The following is a 19,854-nucleotide window of genomic DNA, read 5'->3' as shown; positions in this document are numbered from 1 at the left end:
TATCTCTAGGTATATGTAAGGAGCCAATTCAATTCAGTCCTTAAATTCAGTCACTTGCCTGGAATAATACATCACTTTATGAAGATGCAGCTTTGCAATGTGCATAATTACTAACTGATATTAAATTAAAAGCATGAATAGTATCTTTTCAACTTTCTAGCACTTTTTTGGTTTTTTGGTATTTTCCAAACTTTTTGTTTGTTTGTTTTGTATAAATATATATATATATATATTTATTGAAGTATAGTCAGTTTACAATGTTGTGTCAATCTAGCACATTTAATAAATAAATTTACCTTAATTCTGTTTTTGAGGTATATATCCAGCTTAATTCTTTGCATTTGCTTGGAAGCATACAGCTGTTTAAAATAGGTACAGTTATCCCAGCTCATCTACTAAACTGTAGGCATCTACATGTTTTGAGCTGAAGGGAGTAGATATCTTAGCGCCTGGGGTGACTTTCCTTTATTCAGCCCAGTTGATGAAACTAGACCAAGACTGCCTGTTTATGTCTTTTTATGTCACAGTGAAGTTTCAGGAAGTGCTTCATGGTCATTGCTCCGTAAAGGACACTTGAAAACAAATTCTAATGGATAAAGTTGGTGATTTTTTTGGCTTGTATTTTTGAGAGAATGATCATGTCTCTATTTCAAGATTCGGTGTTATGGCCCATTGACTAAATGTGGTCTGCTGTGTTTTTATAAAAAAAGTTTTGTTGAATCATGGTCACAGCCCTTCATTTACATATTAATTATGATTATTCACATGCTGCAAAGCTAGAGTCGAATAGTTGCTACACAGATCATGTGGACTGCAAAGCCTAATTCCTATTAGGCTCTTTCCAAAAAAAGTTTGCTGACCCTTGCTCTGGTACAAGATTTCCCTAAATATTCCCATATGACAATTGTTAAAGGGTATTTTAATGAGTGGGATTAGTCAAAGGTCAAATAGTTAGGGAAACACTTAGTTAAATTTAATTTTTTCCTTACTGCAGGATTTCTCCATGCCATTAATGTACTAATGCATATTTTGACCCTTTTAGAAGGAAATATTATGTTAGTATTTCCCCAAATTACTTGACTATTATGTCTTTTCCTTGTGGACTATATATGGGATTCGTGATCTGTGAAACACACTTTGAGAAATCCTCAAATACATGTTTTCCTTATGCTTTTCTATTCCTAAATTCTCTTTAATGTTTAAGAAGTCTGTCAATTTCCTCTTTTCTCCGTAGTTGAGATATTGTAACCGAGTTATTTAACTTAATATAACGTGCACCTTGCTCCTGCTACTTTAACTCGATCCCAGTATGGATTATTTTGATGTCTGACCTCATTTTTAAAGGAATATTTCTTTTCATTCTTCTGAACAATTTTAAACTTAACTTGCACACAGTGTAGGTTGAACTGTTATATAACTGCATGATTTCCACCCCCAATACTACTGATTGAAAAATATTTGAAAGACAGCTGTATAAATTAGCTGTTCTAGAAAAATTAAATGTGCACCTAGCATCTTCTTCACAGTGGATAGTCCAAGTTTACAGCTTATTTTCCCTCATGTAGAAGTAATTGCTTAGAAAAAAGGAAATGCACATGGAAAATGTGTACAGTAAAATAATGTGATTTTTTTCTCCCATAAGTATAAGGGAGTTCTCTAAAAAAGTAGTGATTAAAGATTATGTTTATATATTTCAATTAAGCTGATAAAAATTTGGGCTCATGTTTGTTTCAGTTTGCTTCAGTCATGAAATACATGGTTTCTCAGAACAGAGGATATGAAATAAATTGAGAGTATACACTGGGTCACTTCAAGTAGAGAGAAGGGGATGATCATGAAGCAGTAAGAAGGGTGGTGGATCCAATGTGAGACCATTATGAAACCTAATCAATCAAAATGAGGCCAAGATGTTAAGGTACAGTCATCATACCCGTTTCTCCATATGTTAAGTTCAGGCTCTCTTTTTGAGCTTCTAGTCTAAAACTATTATTCAATTTACTCAACTTCCTCATATTATTAGAACATTTTGATTATTGAAATTAAACTATTTAATGTTAACCACTATATGTAAAAATAGATAAAAAACAAATTTCTTCTCTATAGCACAGGGAACTATATTCAATATCTTATAATAACCTTTAATGAAAAAGAATATAAAAACCAATATATGTATATATATGCATGCCTGGGACATTGTGCTGTGCACCAGAAATTGACACACTGTAACTGACTGAACTTCAATAAAAAAATAATTAATTGATTGATTAATTAAACTGTTTAAAAACTACATTTAAGTTTTGAATTAACCTAGAAAATATAGTTGACAGGCATTATCAATTTTTTGCATGAATCACTTATTAATGTCTGCTTTACAAACTGGACTATCATTTCCATTAGGCAGAGACTTTCTCTATTTGTATTATCTGCTTGGTACCCAGTAGGCTGTCACTAATATTCATTGAATGAATGAATTTTGATGACCTCTTATGACCTTTTTAATTGACCTCAGTCAAGTAGAAGTTTAAAATTCTACTTTAAATAGACCCTGTATAGGTAAATGCATCCATGTATATTACCATGCATAGTAATTTGACTTTGTGATCATTCTAAATCAGGGATTGATGAACCATGGCCTGAAGACAACATCCGGCCCATTGCCAGTTTTGTAAGGCCTGTGAGCTCAAAGTTGATTTTATGTTTTTAAATGTTTGGAAAAAAAGTCAAAAGGGGAGTAATATTTCATGACATGTGAAATTCATAGGAAATTAAAATTTCAGTGTCCATAAATAGTTGTGCTGGGACAGAGACTCACTCACCCATTTCCACATCACCTATGCTGATCTTGTACTAAATGGCACAATTACATAGTTACAACAAAAACTGTGTGGCCCACAAAGCCTAAAATATCACCTGTGTGTCCCTTTACAGAAAAAAATGGTCAGCAACCGCTCTAAATGAAACAAATAAAAAGAGATCCTATATAGTTCAACTTGCTTTTGATTTGAAAGAATCAAGGTAAATGATCACGTGTATAGTTTAGTCCTCTGTTTAACTATAAATTATATTTAGATAATTTAATATCAATCAAAATTATAAAGTTATGAGCTACACAATTTTTAAACCAGATTTCCCTGTAGGAGAATGAACCAGTATTGATAAAATATACACACTGCTGAATGTCACATTAAATTACTCTTACTTCAGAGTTTTGCGTTTCATGAACTGTCCATTTCTTTTAGAACGATCCAGAGTTCTGTGATCTAAAGCTGGTAAGTTGCTGCCACCCTCAACCTGCAGCTGTCTTGGGGTCCACAGTGGCTGCTCCAGTTGAAGTCATTTCCCCACCAGAGAGAACGAAGGGCCTGGGAGCACAGGTGTAATCCTCTCATCCTGTTTCTTAGCATCTAGGCAATCTGGTCAGATGGCTATTCTAACCCTAGAGTATGTCTATTCACACAGAGCACAGCCAAAAGGCTGTTTGCCAAGTGTAACTCAGTCTTATATCAAATAATCTTTGTTACATGAGTGCTGCTACCCATTTTATCAATTTATACTGATCAGTCAATATAAATTGACTAATATCAATTGTATATCAGAATATATATTGTAACTCAAAATAAAATTATATATCAAAATATATATTGATCAATCAATATCAGTGGACATAAATATAGACCTTTCTTCCTTTTACAAGAGAAAAGCTGTATAGATTTGCTCAGATTGACTTGTTTTTCTCATACTACTGTCTACAATATTGTACATAAACCACTGAATATCCCTAAACACTCTTTCTATAAGCTCTTATGTGACCATTTCTTAATTTTGAAACATTTCTTATGAGACTGACTTGAATAGCGAGCATCTTGGACTACAAAGGATGCATGACTTTTGGCTAGCTTTCTGTAAGTTCACAGATATGCAGGAGGAAACCTGCAGACTCCAGTTTATTAGGGAAAAAAGAGAAATTCTCAAAGTAAAAAAAAAATCTTTAAAAATATAGATATTAAATAACTCATATATTGCTAAATTAAATGTAGTGATTCAACATAGTTAATTTTATATTATAAACAACCTAGTTTAAAGAATTTTTTTGATAGAGGGTTGAGGGTTCTATAGAAGGGTAGTGACTGTTAATTCTATTGGGTTTATTTTTGAATGGTATTTAGAAACTGGCATGCAATATGTAGGAAACCTAAGATATTGTATGACTAATTAACACACATTTTAAGTGGCATTTCAGTAACTTTTAAGGATAAACTCAGTTAGTAGAACTCATTAACTTCTAAATTTTAAGTGATTTGCATTGGCTATGCCTCTTTCTTGGATGAGTTCTTCTAGTAAGTACCCTAATATTAGACTGTCTCTTGAATTTTTAAACTGACTTATTAAAATAAAAAGCTTGAGTGAGAAAAATCATACAATTACAAAGCCATCCTTTCCACTTACTATTAAGCTAACAATGTAAGGCTAATATTTAATGTTATTAACAATGCCCAAAGTCAAAGGTTTGTGATTAAAAGAAGGATACAAAAGGACTGCCATATTTAAAACATCATTTAATTTTTTTTTCGAAGAATGCAAATCAAAGACGAGAATTAAAGCCCAAGAGAAAATTTTATTTAAACATATTTGAATTTCTATTCAGTTCCAGTTAACCCTCAGGTTTTTTTCTCCTCTTCTGATAAACTTTTGCCCTCTAGCCTGCTGTGAAAAGAACAATGAAGCAGCCACCAGTGTTCCCTAAACTCTGTTAAGTGACTCTTCCTGAGTTATTATCCTTCAGCTTCTATAAGGAGCATGAAAAATCTCCTTTCTACCTCTCCCACCAGGAATCCGGTGCAAAGCATCACACTTGATGTCTTGTAGAGCGGAAATCAAGAAACACAGGGCCCGTGTGCGTCCATCTTGCATGCTGAATGAAAAACATTATCACCATTATAAATTTACGAGAATGCTTTATCTGGCCAAGACTCTTTTCCCACACAATGTAAGTCATGTGGCCAAGATCTGAGACTTCCCTGAAATGACTGCCCCCAGTCTGGCCCCTTCCAGTGTTAAAGAAGAATGGGAACCTGGAAAATTTTCAGGGACTCACTTAGGTCGTGAATCTGCTTCCTGGGCTGGTTGAAACCTTTGTGCTTTAGATTTTCAGCTTTTCATCAAAAGAAGAAAAGCAAAAAAGGAGAAAAGATCCAAAGGCACAATTTAAATTTCGGAGTTAGAGATTTCGGTACTTATTTTCTCTTTCTCCCCTCCCTTTTTGTCAAGAAGCCAGACTCTCATTTTTACAGGCAGTTTCTCTGCTTCTTTGTCAACTCATTAGCCTGTGAATCCAAAGTAGATTTTCACTGAAGAATCAGGCTTCAAATCCCAGGGACATCATTGATTCTATAAGGCAATAAAACTATTATCCATGCCCTGTGTACTTCCTTCTAATTAGCTGGCACTCTCCTTAGGAAAACCAGGGCTTTGCTAGATACCATTGGCCTTAGATTTCTCATTCAGTGTTTATTAGCAAATGGAGTCATTCATTACTTGATCAGAATCAGAAGGTTATGAACCCAAAAGAAAAGCTGGGGGGAGGAATACATATTTAACCCACTCACTAGCAACGGTGCAAGATTTACAGATGTCATATCTGGATATCTTCTGTGAAAAATACTTTTCCCCTTCATCTTATGCCTACCTTCTTTAATTAGCCAAATTCGCATTCCTGACCTTCTCTTTTCTAACTCTGTTTACCTACTCCGGGTGCATCCTTTTTCTCCTGCTGCAGTTGATCCTTGCAACTACGTCCTAATGAACATATGGTAAGTTTCCTCTATAAAAACACGTATCTACTAAATTATACACAGGCGTTTTGTCCTATAAATCTCCGGGGTGGTGAAGGGTCTCTATTATCTGTCACACTTATGACAGTAAAATTAATTGCGATTGCCACATTACCTATGTTGTTGCTCTATCATGAATAGTTATTTATTTACAGTCATGCTGTAAATTTCTGTGGATAAGCCAATGTTGTTTAGCTTTCTGGGAAGGAAGGCACGTCTTTCTCTAATTTCTAATTGAGATAGAAGTAAAAAGATAAAAAGTCCTTTGACTAAATCTATTAATTTGCAGGCATTTCTCCCTTCAACAGCAGGTCATGCTAAACATTGATTTACAGAAAAGTAAACTGTAACTACATCTGTAACTGTTTTGCACCATGATCTTGGCTCAGAAATTATAGCTTCCATACAAGTTAATTATTGAATGGCAGAACTTGAAACGGTGTTGCTTAATTAGTGAATGTGGAACACATTGACTTAATTTTCAGACACCAATGCTTCTCCTACATAGAAATGCACAGACAGCAATGAAAACCCCTAACGACCCCTTGCAGAAGGTTATTGTAGCAGAACCATAAGCAAATATAGCATAATTGTCACTTGGTGTGATCGCTCTGTGATCTGTATAACTCCTTGGTTGCAGATGTTTGGTTTCAGCATCATTCTTCTGTGTTGTTTGCTTTAACTTCAAGGTGTGAGGGACCCAAAATTAAATGACAAGTGCCCAAGGACAGAGCAACCGAAATGAAAGAGAAAAGTGATTCCCATGTGGAAAACTCTGTAAGTGTGAGACCATATTCAACATCCAGCGAGGTATTCCTGTTGCTCATGTTACGCCCATCAAAGCCAAGCTCTTCACTCAATGACAGACTTTTGGTTGCAAATATTAACCTGCTCTGGAAAGTCCAGTTAAGGGTGTTAGGGTTTGAAATAAGTAACTTGTAAGACTCAAAGCACGTTCCTTTTCTGGTTGAAAAACCGATAGTGATTTATTCAGTTCTTTTACTGCTTATGTAAAACTTGGTTTAAAACATATTTTTAGGATAAAACATACATTTTAGCACAAAATAAGCAAATTAACACTTGAGAGACATAAACATCCTATTTTAAAAATTTAGGCTATTGTTAAAATTATAGTATTTTAATTAAATAAAAAGTGGCAGATAAACAATAATGTGATAACATATTGGCAAAAGTATGGACGGTAAGTTTTTCTTTGTGTGAAGTAATAAAAAATTGTAACTTTATTCACCTCATGCAATTATTTTCAGCTTCTAATTAAGACAAAAGCTAAATATACGAAACAATTCAGAATAAGGATGTGAAATTATGTTGCAAAATTAAATGTCTCTCTTTTAGGCTAATAAGTTTGCTGTATAATCAGATTAAAAATGAATACCACATATATGATATCTATTTCTAGACTTTTTCCAAGCAAGAGTCCCAAGATAAATCGTATAAACATAATTAAAATACGCATTGCCCAGAGTACACAAGAGAAAATTAAAATCTAACAGTTGTTAAAGATTTAAAGTCCCATATAGCCCTGGAAAGGAAATTCTGTAGTTGTGAATTTTTTAACACAGTGATAAAAACAAAGTAAGTGTTGATGAAACTTACTTGATATCAGAAACTTTCCAAAAAGGAGAATTTTATTAAATCAAATGGATAATAAGGAGAGTGTCTTTGAAAATCACATGTGCTCCTAACTCAAATAAGCAGCCAATAAAACTTATACAAACATGGGATAAGTGAGGTTTGGTCTACTTTAATTACCATTACTCTCACTTGGATAGGAGATTAATGGATAATAATGGTATTATTGGGAAATATTGGAGGGATGATGAAAAATACTTGAAAAGTTCCAAATTAATAAACTCGATTTTCTATAAAAATAAATCAGATATATATGTATGAAATTAATCTGTTTGCTCTGGAAGTTGAAGGTAGATATTAAGTGTTTGTAAAATCTGATAAAATGCATTTCAATTTCTCCTTAACAGGTTTTTTTCCTGAAAAGATACCAAAAAACCCTGCTAAATACCTTAATTTAAGAAGGATTCATATAGTTAGAAAAGTGTGTCTTTATAGATATTTGCATATGTGATGTTTTCTTCTCACGAGCAAGCAAGCAGTGTAACCAAGCTCAGTTAAATTCAGCAAATAATTACATAAGAGTGACGAATGATAATGTTTTGCTGAGATGCACATTTATTGAGCATTTAGTATGTATCAAGCACACTGTCCTTCTCATGCCAAGAATACACACAAACTCTTGTTGAATCATGGGCAAAGTCAATACTTTATGAAATCTTCGAATGGAAATCAACCTTAAGACACTAAAGTTATATTTCAGCACCTTCTTTTAACAATGTAAGATATCTTTCAAATTAGATATTTTTATTGATGTAACTTGCATGACATCCTTTTATCTTTAAGAATCATGTCATTTATTTCCCTTAGGATTCTTAGGCAGTAGATCTAAAAACAAAGGAAGAAATTGCTCCCCATGTGGTATTCTGCAAAAACACTAGATTTGGAAATGCATGCTTTGAATTAGTGAGCCACAACTGCCACTTATTCCTATGTGACATTAGGCAAAGCACGTACCCTCTGGTTCTGAGGTTTGTTCTCTTTCAAATGAACGTGTGTAACTTACAGAGTTGGCTTGAAGAGTCATTGAGAGCACTCGTGTGAGAGCATTTTGCAGACTGTCAGGGTCTATTTGAATATGAAATATTTTAAGTGTCTTGCTTGTGAACCTGTGAAAGATCCCCAACATCTATGGGAGGAAAAGTGTTGACTTCTCTGAGATAAGGGTGTGTTGAGAAGTATGTGGCTTTGCCAGTTCTGTAACTGGAAACTTGGACTGTGAGCCAAGACTTCTGCCTAAAAGGATGACAAATATGAAAGTGGCAACTGGCAAGAAAAAGACAAAATATAGTGATGAGCTATTTTATTGTTGATCAAATATCACTTTCTTGGGAATTAGATTCATTTTCTCACTACTCTTTGTATGCTGTGTTCTCATGGAACAAGTACTTATAAAAATAGGATAAATTATGAGAATCTCATTCGGGACCATGACAATTTAAAAGGAACATGGAAAAGTTGAAGAGATTTCTAAGGAGAGCCGTAAATACAATGAAAGGGTTTGGGCTTGGTACCTGCGGAGAAAAGGTTCTGGGATATTGCTAAGGACAGGGCTAAATATAGAAATGTGGGAATGTGTAATATACTGAGGATAAAAGAACATCTGTTTTTTATGTCTGAGAAAAATCCAAAAGCAACTGAGCTTAAGCTATAGGATAACAGATTTCAATTAGCAACCAGGAAGAAATTCCTGACAGTGAGGGTTGCTGGGCATTCAAGGACTTGCTGGAATCTCCTTTGCACATCTTTGAAAAAGTGTTTTCATTAAAATAGAAAGGTGTAGGTGTTGACCTTCCTGGATGTAAGACAATGGATCAGAATACTTTTAAATAATATTTCTAGCTTCCTGATTTTTAAGTATTATTACTCTGGTTAGAGAGAGAGAGAGAGAGAGAGAGAGAGAGCGAGAGCGAGAGCGAGCTCTGGAAAAATTCTCCAAAATAAAAAGGCTCATTATTTGTATGGAACAAAGAAAACATGCATTTTGATTCCAGTTATCCTATATTGTATTATTGTACAGTAACTAAATTATTGCTTGGAATATTATAGGATATGGAGTATGTTTTAAAAGATCTCATGGAGATCTCTTTAGAAATTCTCTATGTCTGAATTCTCTCAACTTTGTAATGACATTGAATAAGATGTACAAAGTGTGGAAAAGACGGTTAGTCATTCATCGACTCTTATTTCTTATTTCTCCTGTGCTAGACTGTATTTCGCAGCCTCCTTGGTACTATTGTGTAGCAATATGTTCGAGTTCCAGTCAGTGGAATGTGAATATGGTTGATGTTTTATGCAGTGTTTCTAGGTCTTTAAGAGAAGAGTATGCTCACCTCCACTGCTCCCCTTCCGGCCTGCTGCAGACTGGCCATGAGGAGGTACCAGGGGATGGCTGAGCCACAGGTTGGACGGGGGTCTCTGAGTTACCATATGGAAGGCCGGCCCGGAAGACCTGTCTCAGCCTGTTATGTAAGTGAGAAAAACTTCTATTTTATTTGAATCCTTCCGCACTTTTTAGATTTGTTTCTTCTGCAGGCTTGGATGAGACAATGAGTAACCAGGTCCTTCTTATTGTGTTAATTTCTTCTCAGGGCTGCGTTAAATACTTTTCTTTTCTTTATTTTGGCTTCTCTTCCATGAAACAGTGAAAATAATGAACTCACTCCCCCCACCGCATGTATTAGAATGATGAATGACATTGCATCTTGATTTGTAGTTTTATTATTTAACCTAAAGCATGAAAAGATTTTTCTAGTAGTTGAATAATTACATTAGAATATATTTGCTACAATATGGAGATTTTGTTAACCCATTTTGCTCTATCTTCAAAGAAAAACAAAAGAAAATCTTTAAAATATAGAAAAAAGGCCAACGATTTACTACAAAGAATTGTTTGCAGATGATTTCTTCAAGTAAACTCTGTTAAAAACATGATTTTTTTTTAACTGAAAAGGTTTTCTTCAGTATACTTAATGATGGTTATTTATAAGAAAGCTGTATTTAAATTCTATCTGTAAGTAAAATTTTTACATTTCATTCTTTTCTGCCAGGGATGAGTACAATTAATACTTCTACAGAGAAAAACCTATTTGTGTGATATTTAGCTATGTTTTTGTGAAGTTGAAATACAAACCAAAGTAGATTTAATGAACTTTCTACTCATTCTTCCTATCTATGGACTTTGGAGGTCATGAGTATGCAGAAATCTTTGTATGTTAGTTAGTGGAATAGATTACTCAGAGTATGTCTTCCATGTCCTACTTTTGAGGATTTTGAAAACTGGTAGTAGAAATGTAATTAATGTGGGTCTATATCAAGTTCTAGATGAAGACATGTAGACTTAGGATTAAAGGACATAATAAACCATCTGTTAGTGTCTTTTGACTCCCTAGCTTTATTTAAAACAAATCACTCATTTATTTGAATGCAGTATTGAGTGTGAGAAAGTTGGGCTCTGGGGCTAGAATATCTGAGTTTAAATTCTCACTCTGCTCTTTGCTGGCTGCTGGACCGCTGGCATCATTCCACTTCACCTTTCTGTTCGCAGGTCCATCATCTCTCAAAATGAGGCCTAGAATAGTATCTATAGTACAGAGTTTTATGTGAAATGATAACTTAAGGCCTGGTACCCAGTCAACAATCAAGAACTCATAACTATTATTCAATAAATATTTATTGATGATCTGCTGTAGTAAAAACTACAATATATTAAATCTCATTGTATGTCAGACAATGCACTTGACACTTTAAAAACTGTCTTATAAAGGGGACCCTACTACAGTGTTGGTGGGGATGCAAATTGGTGCAGTCACCATGGAAAACAGTATGGAGGTTTCTCAAAGAACTAAAAATAGAACCACCATAGATGAACCAACAATTCCACTCCAAGTGTTATTTGAAAAAAACAAAAATGCTAATTTGGAAAGATACATACAACCCCAATGTTCATAGCAGCATTATTTACAATTGCCAAGATATGGAAGTAACCTAAGTCCATTAACAGATGAGTGGATAAAGAAGATGTTGTGTGCACACACGCACACACACAATGGAATACTACTCAGTCATAAAAAAGAATGAAAATTTGCCACATGCAGCAACGTAAATGGACTTGGAGGGCATTATGTTAAGTGAAATAAGTCAGACAAAGAAAAACAAATACTGTATGATAGCACTTATATGTGGAATCCAAAAAATATAACAAATTAGTGAATAAAACAAAAAACAAGCAGACTCACAAATATAGAGAACAAATTAATGGTTACCAGAGGGAAGGGGGAAGGAGGGAGAGGCAACACGGGGGTAGGGGGAAAAAGAGATTGTTATAGGATTATATGAAATCATGTGATTGAAACTTTTGAAAATTGTAAAGCACTATAGAATTTAAAGAACCATTCAATTAAAAAGTAAAAAATAAAAGCTGTCTCATTAAACTCTAACAACCCCTATGTGAGGTAAGTATTGTTATGTTAATTGCACAGATGAAATAATTAAAGCTCTGAGAGGTTAAGTAACTTGCTCAAAGTCACACAATTAATAAATGGCAAAGCCAGAATTTAAGATCAAGTATCCTAAACTCTAAAGCATTGTACAGTGAATAACAAGGGTAGGTGCAAGGATAAAAATGACAAAGTCCGGAATAAGTCAGCTTAGTCACAGCAGAGTTATTAAAAAGTATGTATCTTGCTAGGTGTTAAAATAAAAATATCAAAGATGTGCTATGGGAAGATACCTGGTTCATTTTTCCATTGCAGTTATTGCAAGGTGGTGGATTTTTCTGATGTTGTTTGGTTAAAGCTAGTTGCTAATGAGATCATTGTTGGGTCTTAATGATTGTCCACTCTGCTTTGCATTCCTTAATTCATTCTACATGCTTGCCCTAGCTCAGCCGGTTGTCCCATGAGCATGTATGTGCCTTGAGTCCAAGAAGAATGATGTAGGCTTCTGTGGGTGGAAATGAGCACAGGCATTCCTGTTGTGGGAAAAGCCACACAATGTGGATGAGTAGGTCACGAGTGGAACACTCAGGTGCACATAAGCTTGTCTGTCATCACCCGGATTCTAGACATCTTTGGTGGGGCCATACATTGGGGCTGAAGTAGATTTTAGGTCAAAGTGACAGTTCTAGTTCTCTACCTGCACACGCCTGGCTCTGTACAATCTAAAACATCCTGGCATTTAATTTGATTTCTGCCTGCAGTTAAGATAAAGTTAGTCATTTATTCTGATAAATTATTTGGGGCAGTAGAAGTATTTGTGATGTTAGTTAATCATAGAATTACAAAGCCAGAAGGGACCTCAGGAATCGTCAAATCCAGTGCCCCCACAGTACCAGTGAGGGCACTAAGACCTAGGGAAAGTCTAGATTAACCTGGGCCATACAGTCTGCTGTATGCAGAGCGGGACTGAAGTTAGATTCTCTCCTCATCCTGCTCACGTGCCGTCCTGAATCAGGCAACAAGTCCAGGGATTGATTCTACTTTATAAATTCAGATATCCAAACCTTCCTCTACATTTCCACGGTCTCTGCCCACGGTTTAGCTGCAACAGAAAAGCGAACTGGGTGTGGTGGCTTAGAGACAAAAGGCTAAAACGAGTTAGACTCCTGGTTTATCAGCAACACCAGGACTAGCTTTGTCTTCATCTGGCCTTAGCAAAGCAACTCGCTCTCAGGCAGCAGCCAGACTTCACTCTCATGGATCAGAGTTGGGGCGTGGTTCTAGCTTCAACCACACCCTGTGCTTGATGTGTTACCTCTGGAAAAATTTGATAAAAGAAACTTCTTTTAAGGGAAGGGGGAAAGGAAGATGTGAGGAGAAGCTGGAACAAAGTTTCAGAATTGAAAGCCAAGAGGAACCTTAGAGATCACCTCATCTACCTGTCTCATTTTACAGAGGATGAAACCCAGTCCTGGATGAGTTGAGGGACTTTGGTGGCTGTACAGAAAGGGGGCTAAGACGTGGCTCCTCATTCTAAGTAATTTCTTCATTATGCAAGAGCCGTAGTAGGTAAACTCACTGGGCGCATCCTTTGTGCCTGGTGTGGTGCTAATGCATCTATTGCATGTCACATAGCATAATAGAAATTACATCACATAGTAGTTTAAACTCAAGGCTGGGCCCACTTGACAGCTGAGGACTCTGAGACTTAGAGAGTTTAAGTAACTTTCTTCACATCACATAATTGGTAAACAAAAGAACCAGGGTGCCTATAGGGGCCTTGTCAAGAACCATGACAGGTGTCTGAGACTTTAACTTCCTGGCAAGCTAGCAAGTTAGCCTGCCGTAGTTTAATGGGTGCTGGGAGAAGGCTTGAGACTCCTGGGTCAGAGACAAAGGATTTTATTACTCACGTTAATAACAGTAGCCATCAGTGTGTTCCTGAGCCTCAGTTCCTACAGGATGGTGAAAAGAGGGCCAGGTATCCCTTGCACGCACAGTGAGCTGCGTGACAGGAGAGGAGTCCTGAACCAAGGAAACGCGTCTTTTATAACGGGCAGCAGGAGGGAAACGGTCTCAGTCTCCCAAGGCTGTTTGCTTGTTAATCATGCCTGTAAAGATGTTCAGAACAAAGTCAGTCAATGGTACCGCTTGAAAGGCACGCGGAAATGTGAGGGATCCAGGGAGAATCGGCTCCTAATGTACTCTGACTGTAAAGCCCACGTTTTCAGCCACTGTGCCACACTGACACGGCGGCGGTGCAGCTGGCAGGAAGATGTGATGTTGAAATGGTTTGCTGTTGAAATGCAAGGAGTTCAGTAATAAACATTTCTGCCATTGAAATCCTGTTGGAAGTCAGGCCATTAATTGGGATGAGTCACAATGAGTAAGGTGCGTGTAGAGCCACAGATGCGTAACTGGGGCTCCTGTCTTTGGGCTTTTCTCTCCCTTACTTAGCAGCCTACTCGGAGGAAGGAAGAGGGAGAGAGTGAGAAAACAGAAGGGACTCTGTGCTCAGTTTGAAGAAAAGAGCATCTCTAGACTCTACCTTGTGTACAGGTGTCATTACGTGAAGAACAGCACATCATGACGCCTGGTCAGGCTGCTGCTGAGGCCGCTTGGTTCTGTTCATAATATCAAAAGGGGGCACCAAGGTGGAAAGGGTGGTTTGGGCTCCTGAGTTTGAATAGATGCTGCCCACTCACTGGTGTCCTAGGATGAATTTCACTCCTGCCTCTGGGAGTTGCATCAGCTCTAAGGGGACGTGACCCTTGTCAAACTCACAGTACAGCACCTGGCCAATAACAAGCAGTCAGTTAACATTAGTTGTTATTATTGCAAGGAATAGAAGTCTGGCATGAATAAAAGTAATACTAAAAGATGCTTTTAATACCCGGAAACCCCATGAGAAATATCACTTCGAGCTAAAGTCAGGACAAGGAGGAATTGTACATTGACAGGGTGAATTTTTATTATTTAAAAATGTAGAATAATATTTGTGATGATAATGTGAATGCCACGGCCTTGAAATCCCAGAATGAAACTCAGCTGCCCTCGTTTATGCATCCCCCCAAAAGGAACTCTTTTGTTAAGCCTCACTTAGCCCATCTCAAAGCACCTTTCAGTCAAAGAACAGCTTCTCATTAAGGGAAAAATGATTATTAACACCCTCATTTTGCTTCCTCTCGTGAATTATTTGCATTCAGAAATGTGCATGGCATTAGTTTCAGGGTAAATGCAAATATGACAGCGGGATTTCTCACCAAGCCCTTTTTTATTATTAGCTCTTTTTATGTACTCCATTTGTTATTCCCTCATCATTTTTCACATTGTATTAAAATGTTAGATTTCTTAAAATAATAATATTTCTTTCATTTGGTAATTGTCTCAGCCCTGTCTACAGCAGTCTGCATCACAGAGCGCCCGTCTATAATTTGGAATGGCTTATAATGACTGTTCGTCGTTGCTGAGGGCAGGCCCGGGAATTAGCTATCGTGGTAACTGAGCCCCCTCTCTCCCACCGAGAATGTGATTACTCCAGGTGAGGTTCACGGGCTTGCGAAAGAGGGCAGTGGTGTGAGAAAGGTTTCCGCTGTGAGTGCCGGCAGTATATTTACCGTCTGGGGCTTAAAGATAAATTAAGATTTTTTTCCCACTCAGCGTTGAGCAGTGCCCATCTTCAGTGCTTTTTAAATACAGTAGCTCACACTGTATGTTTCTCTCGATGTTGTGAAGTCATTGTGTGGGAAACCTTTGTCTGCAGCATCCAGTATCCACCCCCCTCCACCCACATGAGGAGTGGAGGAACTGGGAGGCTAATCTTTTCGGTCAAAGGGTAGTGGGCATGGCCTGGTTGGAGTGGAATCAGGAAATCAGGGGTATACTTTCCACCGGGGTCTGCCTTGATAAACTGATGATAATTATTTTGTTTTTCCCTGGTTATAAAAAAAAGAAGTAATAGATCTGACTAATAAAATGAAACTAATAAAATCATTTGATCATTTTGATTCACCGCACTTCACTGTGCCAAGCTTCCCTGTTGACTCACAAATTGTTGCTGTCAAATTGTCTCATGTTTGTTTCTTTTGGATATGACTTAATGTCTCCTTTTCTCTCCCCTTGTTACTGTCCATCATGTCACTCCCTCCTTCCAGGGAGCAGGGGAATGATCAATGATGAAGGCTCAGAGCAAGCTCTCTGGTGGATCCTACACGTGTCTGTTATTAACATGGCAGGGGATACAACACGGAGATGCTTTGGTAAGGCTTTTCCGTAGGACCTGCTTCTTCGTGCACTGCAGACTACGGGATGTAGTCATTAGCTTCTGTACTTTTGTTGCGTGATACGTCCATGTTTACTCTGCAGCGTGTGAGCTGGGAGTCCTGCCTTCACCATGAGCTGGGAGACAGAACAAGAGCAGGCAGCCACCCCGGCGTTCTGCTGGTACAGGCCTGCAGTTAGACTGGTTCTTCCACATGTTCTACGATGCCTACCTTGCACCAATTTTATTAAAAACCCTTTAGTGAATAGTGATGAAGTGTACACCAGCTCCATTTGGCAGGCGGGAAGAGGGGGATAAAGTGTTTCTCACAACTGCTAATCCAACTGCGAATTGGCTACTGAGTAGCATGCAGGGTTCCGCCTGGAGTAGGTATTGTTCGTTTTGAGTGGTTCCGACGTGTCCAGCACTTTGCTAAGTGCCCTACAGACATTTTTTCATTGCGTTTCACAGCAGTGCTGTGAGGTCCTTCCTATATGATTTGCATTTATACAAAAGGAAGTTGAAAATCAAAGAAGTTAATCAGAACTTCCCAACTTCTGCATGTCATAGGACACCTAGCAGATTGCATCTCTGTGGCACACTGAGCAAAGCGGATGAGGATGCTTGCTGTTAGAGGCAGTCAACCAAAGGGTCCAGGCAGGCCAGTGTCTGGGCAAACCTGTATCCCATTCACAGCACAGCAATGTGCCTATGGTGGGAATTTGCATGCTGCCATGTTTGGTGGGATTTTTCATTCTTCCTTTTTTGAACTATTTGTATTCCTTCTTTCCAGAATCATCAGCTTGGCCTTTTTTTCCCCCTAAAGAGAAGCTCGTCTTTTCCTTATCGATTCATAAAACCAGTAGAGGGTATGGAGGTGGCAAGATGACAAGCTCAGTGCTCAGGAGTCCTGGCTTCATGTGCTGGCACTGTTCATGCTCTGCTTATGTTCATGTTCCATCACTTGCTACCTGTGACTTAGCCATGTTTTTCCTGAATGACAATGACAACAGAACCATCCTTTGGGGTTGTTATGAAATGGTACTTATAAACCACTGAGAACAGTGCCCATTACACAGGAAGCACTCATAAATATTAACTGTTAGATCAAGGATGTCAGCACTTCGTTACATATAATGCAAGCTTTTTGCCTAATTTATCTCCTTGTCAACTTTATCTATGAGGTTTTTGATCTATAGACGTTTTGGTGATGGATGACTTTGAAACACATCCACAGAAGTTAGAAGTAACTGTTAAGAATGCTTGTTTAAAACAGGTATGCAGTAAATAGCAGTGATAAAACCTATGTGATAAAACTTATGTGATAAAATCTAAGACACCCACAAGTATTTTGATGACATTTGATTTTATTCTTTTATCTATACATCCCAATGGCTTCTTACAAGGGGAGAAAACAAGAAATCCATGTTACATTTGCCAGGTGATCTTTTCCAGCTTTTCCCCATCCATGCTCATCTTTCACAGTGTGAAGTGGAGAAGGCATTTTTATCTCAGGGGAACTGCGGGGCTCCAGTCTGTTTGACTTTGATGCCCTCACCATAAAGCTCCACCTTCACTCGAGGTATTCAGTGTCATCACTCAAAACCTTGGGCAATTGCATTAGGAACCTTAGAATACAGGGGTTACAGCAATCATTTAACTGACACCCAGGCAACCACCCAGGGGGACTGGGCCACTAGATTGAGAAACAGTGACACGGTTGAAGGATGGTCCCTGTAGCAGTGTTACTATGTGTATTATGTGAATGGCAGGCTAATACAGTTCCTCATCTACAGAGAGCTGGTAAGAAAAATATGCTCCAGATGGAAGCAGTAAGAACCATCATTTGACCTGAAGATGAACTGCCATCATTTTTTTTTTTAACCTAAAGTAATGGTCTTTTTCTGATATGTATACTTATATATATAAAATTTTTTTCTTTGATATATATGTCTGGAAGAATAACCACTCAAATAAAAACACAGACTTGACAGAATTATCCTATTGTTTTATACATGATTATTTTCTTATTTGGATTATTTGGTGTTTGACCAACCACAACTTTTCCAAAGGAAACATTTTTGTTTTGTTTTGTTTTGTTTCTGAATCCCTCTTTGAGACCAGAGTGACCCTGGCTGTACAGGTGGCTTCTCTGGCATGGGCTGCATCTGAGGCGGGAGGCACGGAGGTCCTTGGGGTGGGGGGACCCAGCCAGTGCTGGTCCCCATGGGCTCAGGGACAGAAGTAAGAGGGACAGTCAGCTACACAGAAGGAGGGGCAGAGGCTGGCAGCCCCCAAAGTTCCCTCCTTTAAACACATGGGTCTAGAAATATCTTCTTGGCATGGAGCACTGAGCACAGCTGGAGGGTCCAACTTCTTTTCTGACAAAGGAAAAGTTGAGAGGTCCAGATCCCCCTTTCCATCCCCAAAAAGAAGGAACTCATCATTAAGAGGCATAGATACCGTAGGTCTCTGAGAATGGTGATCGTGTTAGCTTAAATTTTAGTAAAATACTTTATTCTTTAGGGATCTCTGGGAACTTAAAAACGTTTGTATTATCCCAACATTCAACAAGATACATGAGATGTATAGTAACAACTACACATGCCAATAAAGAAAACTGTACATGCTTAGATTTTGTATGCCAATAGAGAAAATGATCACATTGGGACAATTGTTAAATATGCTCAGAATAATTAAATGTATTCTATCAATGAATACACTTAATTGATGTTTGCAAGCCCAGGAGGTTGTCCACATGTTCTCAATTCTTTAGGTGATGCTGGCATTCATTGACCAAACTCGAGACCAAAGAGTCTAAGCCACATGGATCTGGCAAACAGGAGCTGGCAAGGATCTCCTCATTCTGAGACAGCCTGGCTGGGGGCCAGGGTAAAAAGCTATATAGACGAACATATGAATAAGTCTACTGTCCATATCAAAAATGGGTAGTTATTATCAGAATAATTTTGACCCTTAGGCAATGCCTGCCTTAAGCTTGCCATGATAATTTAGCTGGTGTTGAGAAGACTTTTTGGCTGGGAGTGCACAAAAGTGTAGTCATTTATATACTAAGAACTTAAGGGAATATTATAATTACTGAAATAACTCAATAAACATCCATCTGGATTGGTTTGGTATTAATGCTTGCTGGTTTGTGCACATCCAAGTTAAATATAAACAGATCCCTCAACCTCTCAAGGCTTAATATGAGTGGCATATGCACAAACAGATTGAAAGATACACAAATGCCAACACCAACCAAAAAAGTAAATTGAACCAAATATTTACATGACGTACAATTGCTTGCACAATGCTTGGGAAGTGAAATTTGAATCATGAAATGTGCCTGTCAGAATAGTTGCTTTTGAGGGAGAAATAATCTCATTAATTCCGGTTACTCATAGAGAACTTTCTAGGGCAATAGCTTCACTCTCTCCTCTCCATAAAATAAATCTTTACATTTTGAGGGGCTCATATGGCATCTGGAGCACAGTAGATGCTCAGCAAAATTTTTGTAGAAGAAACGAAGAAAACATAAGATTTAAAAGAAAAGAGTTTCAGGTATGTGTGGTGAGAAGATTTGAAACCTAGGCAAAGTGGACAATTTAATTGAAGATCCTGAGAAATATCTTTGCTAAACAAAACAAACAAAAAACGACGCAAATAAGCA

General features: G+C 37.5%; 1 long non-coding RNA gene across 3 annotated transcripts in view; it reads left to right on the top strand.

Annotated features, from left to right (window-relative positions):
• LOC140700587 (uncharacterized) overlaps window positions 1-19,854 on the top strand; it is an 86,199-nt gene that overhangs the window by 55,146 nt on the left and 11,199 nt on the right. For 2 of the 3 annotated variants that reach the window (XR_012079002.1, XR_012079001.1), the window contains 2 exons: window positions 15,312-15,461; window positions 16,075-16,179. The exons of the other annotated variant lie outside the window; for it this stretch is intronic. This is a non-coding gene — a long non-coding RNA (uncharacterized lncRNA). The remainder of the gene's footprint in view (window positions 1-15,311; window positions 15,462-16,074; window positions 16,180-19,854) is intronic. 3 annotated transcript variants of the gene reach the window in all.

The sequence above is a fragment of the Vicugna pacos genome, chromosome 13, assembly GCF_048564905.1.
Source record: "Vicugna pacos chromosome 13, VicPac4, whole genome shotgun sequence".
Lineage (NCBI taxonomy): Eukaryota > Metazoa > Chordata > Mammalia > Artiodactyla > Camelidae > Vicugna > Vicugna pacos.
Note: the sequence above shows the minus strand (reverse complement) of the source record. Positions and strands in the feature narration are given on the sequence as shown.